The sequence below is a fragment of the Lycium barbarum genome, chromosome 7 (genome assembly GCF_019175385.1).
Source record: "Lycium barbarum isolate Lr01 chromosome 7, ASM1917538v2, whole genome shotgun sequence".
NCBI lineage: Eukaryota > Viridiplantae > Streptophyta > Magnoliopsida > Solanales > Solanaceae > Lycium > Lycium barbarum.
In genome coordinates, this window is record NC_083343.1 from 133,608,333 (window position 1) to 133,623,665 (window position 15,333).

Genomic DNA, 15,333 nt, shown 5'->3' on the forward strand with positions numbered 1-15,333 from the left:
TATATAGTAATGAAAAGAGGAACTAATGAAGGAAATGAAAATGCTTTTTTATTATTTCTTGATTTTGCAAAACCATGAGAATTTTACAAAAAATATTAGATGAGGAAAAATGGAGATTTGACTGGTGGTGAGAGGAGAGTAAGATCTAGTAGAGAACCTTTTTCTAAAAGCTGAGATACACTTTTGCTGTAAGTGGATTGAATATTGTATTATTAGGCTTATGTCTATAACCATAAGTTATTTTTATTATTATCACGTTATTTCATGAAAAATGTTGTTTTCTTTTTAGTTCATGCATTATATAGTCGTTCCAGTAATCATTCTTATGGCAAGTCGTTAAGTGTAACTTTTCTGGTGGATATATACTTTTGTAGCCTATATTGAGAAATTAATGAGAAAGTGATTTCTGTGCATTTAATCACTTCAATTGTCATGGTTAGATCAAGGTGCAGGCAATAGAGTGATAATGGTTGTTTTCATAAAGAAAATACCGAAGAAGCTCTATCAAGGTATTATCCTGTCATTTTTAGCCACTCTTTTTTATTTCGATGAATATGTTTGGTTAATAATCTTAAAATCTCTTGAAAAAGTTTATTTTTTCGACACAAAAAAATCTGCATGAAGGTATTATTTTTAGACGACCCATTTTTTTATTTTATAAGCTTGATCTGAACCTTATTATTCAGTAATAACACAAAACTTTTATTATTATGTGTAGAATTAGGAAAAAGAAAAGGTTTAACTTATTTGTTATTACTATTTGCTAGATTTTTTTATATGAAAACTGAAAAGGGAAAAAGATGTTAGTTATTACCGTCCAGTCTTGAGTTGCGTACAAAAAATCAGATTTGTAATGTGGTGGTGGACACGTTATATATGATTCCTTAATACAATGACTCTAATTTGTTCCGTATTTTGTATTTAATATATTTTGATTTTTATCTTTGATATTAATCATGTTTATGAAAGATATGTGAATCAGGTGTGATGATGCTTATCCACGTGATGTGTAGACTTCAAATATAAATCTAAAGACATACACTACCATCTAACCATATATAGCATATATCATTTCTTTTAAAGTTTTGGGGGTTTTTCATATTTTCCCCCTCTTAAACTAACTCAAAAGTCGTTTTTATTTGAACTCTACAAATGAAAACTCTATAGATTGTGTCACAGAGTACCCTGGAACTGGAACACAAAATTATTATCGAAGGAGAAAGAAGCAGCGACCTCAAAGGAACCATAGTCGAAGAAATAATCCCTTGTAGACAAGTTAACAATCGAGCAAGATTTGATTTTAGAACTTCAGGTATTCAAATCAATCTCTATGCCAAGTTTTTAGTTAATTGTTAGCATATATGTTTATACGTTTGTTATAACAATTAAGCAAGATCTACACTGAGAATAATTGTATTTCCTATAATTTCAATAAATAGAAGATTTTGAAAAAGATTAGCCTTCAATTGATGTTTTAACGTAGCAAAAATTTAACTATATATAACATGCGAAGGTGGAGGAATCAATTGAATAAAATGTCAAATCTTTACCACAATTAGTTGGAAGCTGTCATTACAGGGTCTAAGGACAATTGATGATCTAATATTTAGTAATTGGATGTTATCACATCGTACAGTTTTATTTTAGCATGGTCCAGCTATAACAACTCTCAATATTTCGAAAAATAATTTACTAGTATTTGACTCCCATCTTATTTTTCAAATTTTCAAATGTCAAAGATAAGGAGGATTTCGGTTAATGGATATTTGGTCTGAGAGACAACGACAGGTTCTGAAAAAAATAAAAACGATTGGATCCTGAAGAGCTAAATAACCTTGAGGCGGTTACTGGAGTTTAAGCAAAAATGGAAATGATGTGTTTTCCTTCCCCTTTGTTCACAAGTGTTCCGAATATAATTTTATGTATGCCTCTAATAAGTTGTCCTGATTGGTTGTTCTACTTATTGTCTGTCTAGCATGAATATATCAAAATAATTGATTATGGAAATGAATAGATAAGTCGATGCAAGTTAACGGCATTGCACATGTACACACAGATACCAAAGTTGTTTGGTGTTTTGATTCCAGCAAATGTCAAAATGCCTGCACTTGTACTCGAAAGCGCTGTCGACAAGATGAAGACGGACAGTCTCAGTGAATGTTTCCGTAAAAAACACAGAAGCAATTTAGCAAAATATATAAAGAGATTACAAGTGTGCAAAATTGGTTTGAGACTCGTTGAAATTTAATTTTATCAAAAGATTAGAGTATGAGAAAAATGTAAACTCTGGCAGGTATACAAAGGTTGCTTAGAAATAAAACACCCTTCTAACAGGGGAAGTTAAATGTGAGGGGTTTCCACCAGGTTCGAACCTGCTCTGAAGTTGAAAGTTTATTCGAAAAGAAGAAAAATAAAAGAAAAATGGTAAAACGTGTTTTTGAAAAGATTGAACTGCAAAAAGATTTTCATCTACCTCTAAATTCTAAAAGATGCTATAAATGGTGTGAATTAGGTACCAGCGAAGCCATAGTTCCTTCCGATAACGACCATCTGAACCTTATTATATTGAACTTGAAGAGTCTCTTGAAGTAATCTGATGGCATGGTAGACATTGAACGTGTAAATTTGCTATTTAGAGTTATTTATGTAGACATTCTGTTTACTGAAATATTGCTAAGATTGTGATATGAGAGAGAAAAATGATTTATGGAGGCTCATATATATACGAGTCCATCCCAATAACTTTGCATGTGAATGTGGAAAAGCCTTTGCATATACCTGTAAGAAGTTACTGATTGCACAGTTATAACGTCACGGAAAATATCTTTCCAAAAGTATTTTCAGCAACGGCACAAAGGATGTTGGTACCAGCACCTTTGAAAAGAGATGTGGCACCACGTAGCTTTATGATACTGCTTTCACTCTTGAATTTTGCAGTTTCTTTAATGTTGCTCTCTTGAAAATGACACTACTACTATTTGAGGGTTTAAAGGTTTTTACTACAACTTTCAATTTTTTTTTTATTAGACTCATCTTACTCTCTTTCAAATAAGGAGTCTCTTGAAGTAATCCTTTAATGCAAAGTTGTTAGGTTCCTCTCTGCTCTCTCTCTCAGTTGAATGCAAAGGTTTCCTCGTAATAATATATAAAATTCACTATGACACATACGGGTTAGCACGTCAAAGTTGTGTAGTTAGAACAAAGACAATCCAAAAATGTGACTCCTATACAATAGGAAACATATTAGCAAAAGTATGAAGAGATTCAACTGTGAAAAATCGGTTTGAGACAAATTGAAATTTAATTGTATCAAAATATTCGAGTATGAGAATATGTAACTCTGTAATATCTAATTCTAAAGGATGCTATATGGTCTGATTAGGGCACAACCACAGTCATATTTCTTTTCAAAATGTTTATTTGTTTGAAATATTAAAATTTCTCAGTGATGAGTTCCTTCGTAGCTCATTCTGTAACTGACCTATTATGAATTTGAATAGGAAAAATACTAGCTATTTTTTTTTAACAGATAGCACAACATTTAAGAAAAAAAAAATACTTCGCCTTGAAATCTTACAGTTGGCGGCTAAGTTACTCGGACTTTTTGAAAGAATTGCCGCACCCGTGTCGGATCCTCCAAAAATACACTACATTTGAAGGATCCGACAAGCATCCGACGACATTTTAGGAGAGTTCGAGTAACATAGGTTGGCGGCCCGTGACGTAAAAGAATTAACTAGAGTAGAGTTTTTATGATTGTCAAAACATCTTTGTGAATCTGTAATGTTTGCAGATATAAAGGTCCCAAAACCGGGGAAATAAGAGAGAGGGTTTCCAATTTCTAACCCGCTCAAGAAAAAAGAGGTAAAACGAAAGCGTCTTTCCAAAAAAAAAAACATTGAACTGCAAAAAGATTTTCATCAACATCTAATGTTAGAAAAATAGGTAAACATAGTCGAAGAAGAAATGACTTTGAGGCGTGAAAAAATCGACTTTCCTTAAAGAGATATTGCTCGTATACAGATTGGGGAAAATACAAGCAATTCCCTTCAGAATACAACAAAGTCAAGATTATACTTGCAGTTTTTTCTATATTCTGCTTCAAGAGTGTCATTATATTTATAGAATTTGAGAGATGACTTTTCAGAATAGTCATGTCCTTTCATGAATAGATGTGTCTATTCAATTTAAAACCTCTTATATTACAAACTATCTAACATCTTATACCTAAAGGCTGATATATATATGGTCTGAATTTAGGCACCACCAGAACCATGTTTCTGAGAAAACAATTAGCTGAAGCTTGTATATCTAACCAACACACCAACACCAACAATGACACGAAGGATGTTGGCGGCAAGCGATATATATATATGGGAAGAAGGGGATCTTATGGGTTATTAGTTAGTTGGTCGGGTTTAAATGATGGAGCGGGTTTAAAAAATGATTTCGGGTTATTTTGGGGCATAATTTCAGTCAAGACAGGGGTATATTTGAAAACTTCAAGAATGAGAGGGATATTTTTTTATCCAAAATAAGCTCGGAGGATATTCTTAACCTTTTTCAAAAGTAAAGGGGTATTTTTGACCCTTTTCCCAAATACATGCATACATACACATATATATACATACATACATACATACATACATACATATATATATATATATATATATATATATATATATATATATACTAGTTATGTGAGGCCCGTGCTAAGCCCGGGCCCAAACTCAAGATATAAAAGTAGATATTTTAACTAAAAAATATAATTTGTGTCAGTACAAGTGTACAACAACAATAACCATATACCCATTGTAGTCCCACAAGTGAGTAATTACGTTAGTAATAATTAAATTTCATATAAGTATATTTTCAACATATGAAAACAAAACTTTCATTCCACTCCTTTAATATTTTAACTTTCATTTTGATGAAATTATTTACTTCATATTAAATGCGGAGCCAGAATTTGACATTTATAAGTTATGTATCCTAATTTTCTGAAGTTATTTAGTTCTAAATAAATAATCTATACATAGTTAATGAACTTTTAAGACAAATACATAATTTAACTTATGCAGCGGATGGAGCTGCTCCTCCCTTAATTAGGGATTAGGGGTTCGAACATGGATATGGAAAAAAACTTTGGAGGGAGCGCTTCTCCCGAATGGGCGCGATACAGTGCGAATTATCTGGATTAATTGGGCTCAAATGCGGATATTGAGCACCAAACAGAAAACCAAAGAACATGAAAAATGAGGTAGGATGTTCGATAGTTTTTGAAAAGTAGACCTTGAAAAAAAAAATTGACTTAAATAAATAAGATTGGGACCTAAAAGTAATTAATTAAAAAGTTTTAAAAAAAATTGGAAATTTTTGTGAGGACTACAAAAGTCCCTAAGTTTGCCCTTATATATATATATATATATATATATATATATATATATATATATATATATATATATATATAAAAGAAATCTACACATGAGAAATAACTCAACAGTTCATTCAAACCTTAAGATGCACCTACAGTTTACAAACTTTTACACGGCGCTACAGAGTGCTTATCAGTATTCAATACTTTTTTAATCAGACACTAACGGTAGAAGCTTTCCAGCACGTGACTTTTTTCTAGAAGAAGAAAAGACTCAAAAAAGACTTTGCGGAATTGTGCATCTTTTACCCCAACTATTGATGGACGGCATATTTGAGCTATTTTTTAAAGTTCAGTGGCATATTTAGATCTTTTTCTTTTATAAATATCACCTAAAAATATTTTTCAGCACTTAATACTTATTAATTATTTTTAATCAATCCTAAACGGACCCCATAGTTACACTATCTCTGAAGGTGGTTGCTTTTTCCATGCACGTTACTTTTCCACAAGTAGAACGATTTCCACAACTTTAAGCTTGCCCAATTAGTAATTGCCAAACACATTTGAACTGTTACTCTTTATTTTTGCAAGGAAAGTGAAACATTGACTCCTCAGTCGTTATATATATATATATATATTACTATTATATATAAGAGCAAATGTGGGAACTTTTGTAGTCCTCACAATAATTTTCTAATTTTTTTAAAAAAATTTAATTAATTACTTTTAGGTCATAATCTTATTTATTTAAGTCAATTTTTTTGTTTTTTGTTTTTAAGGTCTACTTTTCAAAAGCTATCGAACCTGAGGACTTTTGTAGTCCTCACAATAATTTCCAATTTTTTTTTAAACATTTTAATTAATTACTTTTAGGTCATTATCTTATTTATTTAAGTCAATTATTTTTGTTTTTTTTATTTTAAGGTCTACTTTTGAAAAGCTATCGAACTTGGAGACTTTTGTAGTCCTCACAATAATTTCCTACCTCATTTTTCATGTTCTTTAGTTTTCTGGTTGGTGCTCGATATCCGCATTTGAGCCCAATTAATCCAGATAATTTGCACTGTATCACGCCTATTCGGGGGGGGGGGGGGGGGGGGGGGGCGCTTCGTCCAAAGATTTTTTCCATATCCATGTTCGAACCCCTAATCCCTAATTAAGAGAGGAGCAGCTCCATCCGCTGCACAAGTTAAATTATGTATTTGTCTTAAAAGTTCATTAACTATGTATAGATTATTTATTTAGAACTAAATAACTTCAGAAAATTAGGATACATAAGTTATAAATGTCAAATTCTGGCTTCACATTTGATTTGAAGTAAATAATTTCATCAAAATGGAAGTTAAAATATTAAAGGAGTGGAATGAAAATTTTGCTTTCATATAACTACCCACTTGTGGGACTACAATGGGTATATGATTGTTGTTGTTGTTGTACACTTGTACTAACACAAATTATATTTCTTTAGTTAAAATATCTACTTTTATATCTTGAATTTAAGCTCGGGCCTCACATAACTAGTATATATATATACTCGCAAGACTTGTGATGAATCACTACAATATATATAAAAATGTACTCAGCACAAGTTACTTAATTTTGATCAATATAAAACCAAAATAATCAACTCAAAATATGATGATGGTTTTAACAACCACCACGGTTTAAAGTGCTTTTAAGTTGCAGCAGAATTTTTTTTTCCAGAAGTTACAAAAATAATTTTTTTCTCATAAAAACTTTCGGAATCCTAGCTAAGCAAAAAAATATTGTTGTCCAAAAGTATTTTTTCAAAAAACATTTTTGACAAAAAGCACTTTTCAAAAGGAACATATTTTGCAAGCTTGACCAAACAGGCTATTAGTCTCTTCGTTTTCTTTTACTTGTTTAGTTACATTTTCACTCCCCTTTAAAAAAACTAATTAAATGCATATATTATTAAATTATCCTTGTTGATACTTTGGAAATATAAATTGGATTACTAGTACTCCAATTAGTTTGAAAGTCGTTAATTACTTAAGAGTAAAATTGTTTCTTTTAGTAATTTTTTTCTCGATTTTCTAGAGAGTGAAAAAGTAAAAGGATTTTTTTTTTGGTATTTTTGATAACTAAATGAGAACGGAGGGAATACTACTCTTTCCAAGTGGTGCATATAGATTGTGACACAAATCCCACTCATGAAATGTGGATGACGTTTCATATCAAAGTGCATGGACAGGAAATCGTTCTTAATTCAACATTTAAGTGCTTAACATCTTATCTTGTTGGAAAAAAGATAACATTTTGTAATCATCCCGTGGGACAACCATCTAAGCAAAAAGATACTGTCATACATTTCAATAGAGATTTACAATATTTGAAAAAAAAAAATCAAGTGAAGGAGATGACATTTATTAAAAGCAACTTATTTTACAGCAAAACTACGACAATTAGTGATTGTGTTTTTTGTGATTCACGTAAAATGTGAAAAGAACAAGAAAAAAGAATAATTACTAGGTGATGCGGTAGCATGAATAAGATCCTTCCATTCTTAATTTATGGGAAAAGGTGTAAATATACCCCTAAACTTTGCGATTTAGAACAGATATGCCCCTCGTTACAAAAGTGGTGCATATATACCCCTGCCGTTACAAAAATGGTGCAAATATACCCCTGCAGTTACAAAATGGTGCAAATATACCCTTTTCACTAACGATTTTTTTTTTAAAAAATCATTTAATTTATTTTTTAATTAAAAAAAAGTCTACCTATATTTTCCTTAGTAGACATAATTTTCTAAAGCCACATGGTAATTTTTTTTTTCTGGTGGGTCGAGTCTGGTAAGTTTAAAAAAATGGGTAGACTTATTTTTTTAAAGTCACGGAGATATTTTTTTAAACTTACCAGACCCGACACACCAGAAAAAAAAATTACCATGTGGCTTTAGAAAATTATGTCTACTAAAGAAAATATAGGTAGACTTTTTTTTTAATTAAAAAATAAATTAAATGATTTTTTAAAAAAATTCCGTTAGTGAAAAGGGTATATTTGCATCATTTTGTAACTGTAGAGGTATATTTACATCATTTTTGTAACGGCAGGGGTATATATGCACCACTTTTGTAACGAGGGACATATCTACTCTAAATCTTAAAATTTAGGGATATATTTGCACCTTTCCCTTAAAGGTATCAAATTTAAGTTTAGTAGGGTAAGCTTCCCTCTTTAAGTTGTCCCTACTCGTACTGCATCAATTTAATTTACTTGGATTAGTGGCTTTCGGACAGGGCGGAACCACAATTTTTTATTTATTCTTTTTTTTCAGTGCTAACGATCGTACTAAAAGTTTTAAGTACATTTTATATCAAAAGGTTAAACAATAAGGACTGGAAAATAAATAAATTCAATTTTTTTTAATTTTTTTTTTTGAACTTCTTTAATCTTTTTTGAAAGAAAGGAGTACTAGCTATTCCCAAATAGGGGCAAATATTTCAACTATTGTAATGGTAGGGGTATAAATGGACTGATAGTATAACGGGGATAAATATGAACCTTTTCTCAAAGTAGAGGGGTAAATCAGACCCTTTTCCCTATTATATTTCAAAGTGAACTTTTTAAGATGCTTTATCTTTCTTTCTAAATCATCAAGAAACTTCGCAGGATCTTTAGGAAGTCCCCTATTTAAAATCGTCCTATATAAATATCCAGGATTTAATTAGGAACTAACACAGAGCTTAGCTAGCCTTGATATCTTCTTCAATACAAACTTTTTATATCCTTTTGACAAACATGATGGTTCCCCAGAAAATTTCTTTGTTTCAGTTTTTCACCCTTTTATATCTAGTCTTTACCGTTACTTTTGCTTCCACTGAGGAAGCAATTGCCCTCCTGAAATGGAAAGCAACTTTTAAAAACAAGAACAATTCCTTATTGGCTTCATGGAGACCAAGTTTTAATGCATGCAAGGACTGGTATGGAGTTACATGTTTCAATGGTAGGATAAACAGGTTGAATATTACAAATGCTAGTGTCATTGGTACGCTCTATGATTTTCCATTTTCATCTCTCCCTTTTCTTGAGTATCTTGATCTTAGCATGAACAATTTCTCTGGCACCATCCCACTTGAAATTGGTAAACTCACTAATCTTGTCTATCTTGCCTTGCACACCAACCAAATTTCAGGCACAATACCACCACAAATTGGCTCACAAACTAAGCTTCAGATCCTCAACCTATTTGACAACCATTTAAGTGGTACCATTCCAGGAGAAATAGGTAACCTAAGGTCTCTTACAAAGCTATCTTTGGGTACTAACTTTCTTAGTGGCTCTATTCCTACTTCATTGGGGAACTTGACCAGCTTGTGTTTTTTGTTTCTTCATAACAATCAACTTTCTGGCTCCATTCCTAAAGAAATAGGTTACCTAAAGTCTCTTACTGAGCTACATTTGTGGAATAACTCTCTTAATGGTTCTATTCCTGATTCCTTTGGTCATCTAAATAGCTTGTCTATTTTGGATCTTTATGGAAATCACCTTTCTGGCTCCATTCCTGAAGAAATAGGTTACCTAAAGTCTCTTACTGAGCTACATTTGTGGAATAACTCTCTTAATGGTTATATTCCTGCTTCCTTTGGCAATCTGAACAACTTGTCTATTTTGAATCTTTATGGAAATCACCTTTCTGGCTCCATTCCTGAAGAAATAGGTTACCTAAGGTCTCTTACTATGCTATCTTTGGGTAATAACTCTCTTAATAGTTCTATTATTGCTTCATTGGGAAATTTGACTAGCTTGTCTATCTTGAGTCTTAATAAAAATTACCTTTTTGGCTCCATTCCTCAAGAAATAGGTTACCTAAGATCTCTTACTCTGCTAGATTTGAGTATTAACTCTCTGCATGGCTCCATTCCTCCTTCCTTAGGGAATTTGAACAACCTGTCTTTGTTGGATCTTTCTGATAATCACCTTTCAGGATCCATTCCTGCTTCCTTTGGCAATTTGAGAAAAATGCAAGGTCTGTTCCTCCGTATTAACAATCTCACTGAGGAAATTCCTTCATCTTTTTGCAATTTAACATCGCTACGGATTTTAGATTTGGGTAAAAACAATCTTAAGGGAGCAATTCTGGAATGTTTTGGCAACATGAGTGCCCTTGAGGTTTTGGATATACACCACAACAATCTTTCTGGGACTCTTCCAACAACTTTTAGCATTGGAAGTAGACTCAAAAGCATCAACTTGCAAGAGAATGAACTAGAGGGGAAAATATCTGTATCTTTGGCCAATTGCAAAGAGTTGCAAGTTCTTAATTTAGGAAACAATTACCTCATCGACACATTCCCGATGTGGTTGAAAACTTTTCCGAAGCTGCAAATTTTAAGCTTGAGATCGAATAAATTGCATGGGCCCATTAGAAATTCAAGGAATGGAAACATGTTTTCTAAGCTTCGAATCATTGATCTCTCTTACAATGCCTTCACAGGAAACTTACCAATGAGTTTGTTTCAACATTTGAAAGCGATGAGGAAAATTGATCAAACAATGAAGGCACCAACATATCTTACTATAAATATTGGAGTAGGACATTACCACGATCCTTTGACAGTTGCAACCAAGGGAATAGAGGTTGAACTTATCGGAATTTTGACTGTTTGCACTGCTATTGATCTTTCAAGCAACAGATTTGAAGGACAAATTCCAAGTATTATGGGAGATCTTATTGCGCTTCGGGTGCTGAATTTGTCTCATAATGTATTGCAAGGTCATATACCACCATCACTTGGAAGTTTATCTGTAGTCGAATCATTGGATCTTTCGTTTAACCAGCTTTCGGGAGAGATACCACAACAACTTGCTGCTCTTACGTCTCTTGCATTCTTAAGTCTCTCTCACAATCATCTCCAAGGATGCATCCCTCAAGGACGTCAATTTGGTACATTTGAGAACAATTCATATGATGGTAATGATGGATTACGTGGATTCCCTGTTTCAAAAGGTTGTGGAAGTAATTTGATACCAGAGACAAATTATACCGATTATGCGGTGGATGATGAAGAAAGCACTTCTGAATTTCTCAATGAATTTTGGAAAGCTGCTCTTATGGGTTATGGAAGTGGACTATGTATTGGATTATCCATAATATATTTCATGATTTCGACTGGAAATCTAAAATGGCTTTGTAAGAATCATTGAAGAGTTGGAAAACAAAATTAGTATGCGACAGAGAAAGAAGCAGCAAAATCAAAGGCATTACAGAAGAAGAAATAATCGCATCTAGAAGAGTTAAACATTCAGTCAAGTTCTAGTTTGATCTTCAATTTATCGCAACTATCTGTGTCTCAGTTTTCATATTAGTTATATCAACAACTAATCAAATGCTCTACAAAGTATTTTTTTTTTCTTTCAATAGAAGCAATTACAATGGATTAGCTTTTTCAAAACATCTTTTAAGCTAGTAAAAGTTTAAATATAATATGCAACTGAGAAGGAATGAAGTAAAAAAAAAAATTCAAATATATGCAAAATTAGTTGGAACTAGTGTTTGTGCAAACCAACACATAATTTAATTTTAGTGTAAAATAAACCTCAGACTTAACTTTCTTTATGTAAGATAAAAGTCCGACTATAATTTTATTATTTAGTGTAAAATAAAAAGACTTAACTTTCTATGTGTAAAGATAAAAATCAGACTGTAAATAAACAAATTCGAACATGGAGGTGTTTGAAGGAGCATTTGGTGGAATACTCATTGGAGATACAATATCAGATGTTGCAGCATATGATTGCTAGATTTGAGTTTTGGTTTCTTTTAGTATTTTATGTAAGCTTTTTTTTACTTCCTTTTATTAACTTTGGAAAATGTAATATCATGACTTTTGATGATATATCAAGTTTATTTAAGATTCAATGAATGTTGTGTGTATTTATTGGAGAAAATGTAAATAATTTAAATCTCTCCCACTATCATCTTGAAGGATGCATCCCTAGAGGACCTCAATTTACTACATTTGAGAACAATTCGTACGGAGGTAATGATGGATTACTTGGATACCCAGTTTTGAAAGGTTGTGATATTTATGGTGGGGTGTCAGAAATAAATTACACCGTATTTGAGCTAGATGATCAAAAGAGAGATTTTTGAATGATTTTTGGAGAGCTGCTCTTACAGGCTATGAAAGTCCCGAAATGGCTTACAAGAATCATGGGACACAAAGTCATTCTGCGAAGGAGAAAGAAGCATAGAGGTCAAAAGCATTACAGAAGAAAAAATAATCGCTTCTAGACAAGTTACCCAATCAAGATTTGATTTCAGAACTTCAGGTATTCAAGCTAAGCTCTGAAATAATCTTTTTAGTTTATTTTAAGTATTCAGTATTTATACTTTTGCTATAACAATTAATCAACGATCTATACGGAACATATTTTAGATTTTGAAAAGGATTAGCCTTAGTTGATGCTGTAAAGTGTAGTAAAAATTTAACAATAACATGCAATTAAGAAGGATTCACGTAAATAAAATTTTAAATCTATACCACAATTAGTTGGAATTTGTCATTACTGGGACTAGTACTATATATATGGATGATCTATAAATGTAGTTAATGAAATGTTTGACATGTGTTTCAAGAAAAAACCAAACGTATAATTCGATTTTATCACCGTGCAGCTATACAATCTCTGTATTTTGAAAAATAGCTATAAGTGTCTGACTCACTTTTGTTTTTTTTTTCTTCAAGATTTCAGATGTCAAGGATAAGAAGACGTCAGCGCAATGGATACTGAATCCGAAATGCTACAATTATTCAGATGAATGAGCAATGAGATGTGGATTATTCCATTGTTTTATTGAGTTTGAGGAAGTAAGCTGAATAATGTGTAGCAATCTCCTTTAAGCTTTTGCCAGTCTTGTCATTAACAGATTTTGAGATCTTCTCCACTAGCATTAATGAAAGTTATAAGAGCGATAATAGAAGATCTGATTATCAGATTGATAATTGATGTAAAATCACTGCTTTTTACGTCAAACCATATCAATGAAAAAAAAAAAAAACTGATCGAGAAGTTCGAAATAATATAAGTATTATGTTTATTCAGGTCTCACAAAAGTTCAATAAATGTTTGTCAACTAAGTTTTTGTTTTTTAGCTATAATTCTCATTTCATATATAAGTTGTGTTCAGTGATTTACTCGACTGTATTTACTACAACTCCGATAAAATACAATGAAAACTAACAAATTCTGATACTGTAAGCTCAAATGTTATGAAAACAAAATAGTAGTACCAATGGAGCATAAAGATGGACTCGCCTCAAATTATAAAATTATAGTAACCGCTTGTGATACAAATCGTACAACAGCAATCGAGTGCATCCAAACTCAAAATTGGACCTTTTGCTGTAGGTTAAATAATGTTGTATTCATGAACACGCATCCATTTCGTAGATGACCACTTGTTACCCTTAAGCACGGGGCATCCGCCGTGCAAGCTTGAAGGATCAAGCTTCATGCTCCAGAAAAGCAAAGCATCACCCATGTTTGGTTTTACAGATAAGTCTACCTTTGATACATTCAGATAGTTCATTCTCACTATAATTAATTCCCTTGGCACGAGGAAATACAGTTTCTTCCCCTTCTTCAACATCTGATAAGTAGATCAAAAGCGTAACAATGCGTTGACCACCATTTATAGTCTTAAACTCATCCGCGAGGTAATCATAGTGTGGCTCATACTTTTGCCCGACTTCATAGTGGAGAATTTGAAGACCTTCACCATGATCTACTGATATAAAGGTGAAATCTGCAATCCTTTTCTCTATAGTCCTTACTACTCTATCTTGTCCCCTGGAAAGAAATGTTCCCGAACTTGTTCGAAACCTGCTGTCTGTACTCTTGCCAGTAGCAATGTCGACAAGAAATTATGGTAGACGACAGCTCTTGGTTCCCATGAAATCACTTCAGCCCACTCATCTCCTTTTCCACCAGCATCATCGAGATCGTGTGCTTTTTGAGATCCTCTGGAAGTGAAAGGAATCGAGAAAACACCGAAAGCTAGAAGAATCAGCACGAGAAAAGACAACCCAATAAACATGGCAAAGATCAGAGTGGAATTCAACGATTTCCGAGATAGCCGCCTCCCTTTGACTGCCATTGTTACTGAATAAACTCTGTAATCTTCAGGTGGGAGTTTTGAGTTAAAGTGAAGTCTTGAGTCGCTCAACTAAGTTTTTGTTACAATATCATAAACCAAGCTCTTCATTTACAGAGTCAACTAGTCATGAAAACTTTACCTTTCTGTTTATCGCCCTTTTATTTCTGGGTGCAACACCAATAATTAAAAGAGTGTTATTTGTTTTAGTTCAAGAAGTAAAAAACAGACTTAAATGATGCACAACCACCCCATGACCCACTGCAATAGAGGAGGGAGTACCTTCTCTGAAAGAGTAACATCAAATTGAATGACTTAATTTGTATGTTTGTAGCTTTCATTTGAAATTTCCGGGGCAAGACCCGAGAAATAGTAACATTTCAACTCATCATTCATAGTCTTTGTAAAAGCTCAAACATGTTGTATTGTTCTTGAAACCAAGTACTCTATTAGGTGTGTTGTAGAGTAAAAGAAGAAGGCTTGAATAGATAATTAACTACACATGATGCTTGACAATAAGAGTAAAGAATACGGTTCACTTAATGTATTATAGCTTTCATTTGAAATTTCCATAGCAAGACTCGTATAAGGACTTGAGAAACAACTATGCTTCCTTTCATCATTCATAGTCTTTCTTGACTGTAAGTAATTTTCTCTGCTTTTTATCTTTTTCATTTTGGGGCCAAAGAAATGTGTTTAATTATTCTCAGATTACTCTTTTTTTTTTTACTTTTTTTTTTAAATTACCTAGGGGGTAGGGGAAGAGAATTACAACGTGGGATTCGAACTTTCACCAACAAGGTGGGAGTTCAGTAGTCAACCAACTGAGCTA

The 15,333-nt window shown here is 32.6% G+C and overlaps 2 pseudogenes; one reads left to right on the forward strand and one right to left on the reverse strand.

The window, feature by feature from the left end:
* Positions 1–9,109: 9,109 nt before the first annotated feature.
* LOC132602699 (probable leucine-rich repeat receptor-like protein kinase At1g35710) lies at positions 9,110–11,678 on the forward strand (annotated as a pseudogene).
* A 1,965-nt stretch (positions 11,679–13,643) lies between these two features.
* Positions 13,644–14,775, reverse strand: LOC132602700 (probable prolyl 4-hydroxylase 10; annotated as a pseudogene).
* Between the last annotated feature and the right edge of the window lie 558 nt (positions 14,776–15,333).